A 1060-nucleotide genomic window follows, 5' to 3' on the forward strand; every position below is an offset into this window, starting at 1 on the left:
GTATTTTTACTGAACCTTTTCTGTGTTTAGATATGTTTTGTTACACAGATACTACTCTGTTACAATTTTGCCGATGGTATTCAGGACAGTAACATGCTGTACAGGTTTGTAGCCTAGGAGAAATAAGCTATACTATCTAGCTTTATATATAGTCTAGGTGTGTAGTAGGCTATACTATCTAGGTTTGTGTAAGTACACGATGATGTTCACCCAGTGATGAAATCACCTAACAATGCATTTCCAGAATATGTCCTCATTGATAGGCAATACATGACTGTATCCAGATATTGGCTGAAACAAATCAGGAATATGAATAGGAATGAAACATTTATGCAATAACTTTTATGCTTTCAACTATTTGAAATATAAATGCATATGGGCAAGACCAAGATTATATCTGGGGAAAAAGGAAGTCATTAAGTTAGATATAATGTTTTTACTTTCCACAAATAATTTTTATTTTATTATTTTATTTTTTTACTTTTTTTTTTAACAATAAAACAAACAATACTATGATGGTTGCATAGGTCAGCAGATTGAATCATGAAGAAATGTACCATGTGTCTGATGTGTCTGGGGTGGTTGCGGTTTGCTGTTAGTAGTTAAGCAGTGTACCACCAATCTACCATTAAAATATTCTTTACTGACAATTTTGTATTAAAATTATAGAAAAAAAAAACAAGAATAGCTGAAAGATAAATAAGGAAACTAAAGTATAAATAAATTCGTTTTTTATAGGAAAAAATCACCTATATAAAATTCACTTGTATAAGTGAGAAGACAGAAAGGCAACTGAATATTTCTCAATAAAATGTGATGCCTGTTTGTCATGAACTGTAAGAGCATAAATATGAAAAATCAAAAGGTTGTCTTAATACGTCATAGCTTCTTACAGGAATATTTAGAAAAATAAATATTTTGGAATGTATGCTTGTGGAGTTCAATTTTATTTTGTAGTATTGTTTAGACTCAGAGTACATAGTATATAAATTTTGATTTCCAAAATGAGTTGCTATAGTAATATGTAAGAATCTTAAAAACAGTCTGTATAAGAGAAATA

At 29.4% G+C, this 1060-nt stretch overlaps 1 non-coding gene across 1 annotated transcript; it reads left to right on the top strand.

Annotated features, from left to right (window-relative positions):
- The first annotated feature begins 507 nt into the window (after positions 1-507).
- LOC117086530 lies at positions 508-575 on the top strand. The gene has a single exon (XR_004438427.1). It is a non-coding gene; the product is annotated as a small nucleolar RNA SNORD77 (small nucleolar RNA).
- The last annotated feature ends 485 nt before the right edge of the window (positions 576-1060 follow it).

Source organism: Trachypithecus francoisi, unplaced genomic scaffold (assembly GCF_009764315.1).
Source record: "Trachypithecus francoisi isolate TF-2019V2 unplaced genomic scaffold, Tfra_2.0 Lachesis_group1, whole genome shotgun sequence".
NCBI lineage: Eukaryota > Metazoa > Chordata > Mammalia > Primates > Cercopithecidae > Trachypithecus > Trachypithecus francoisi.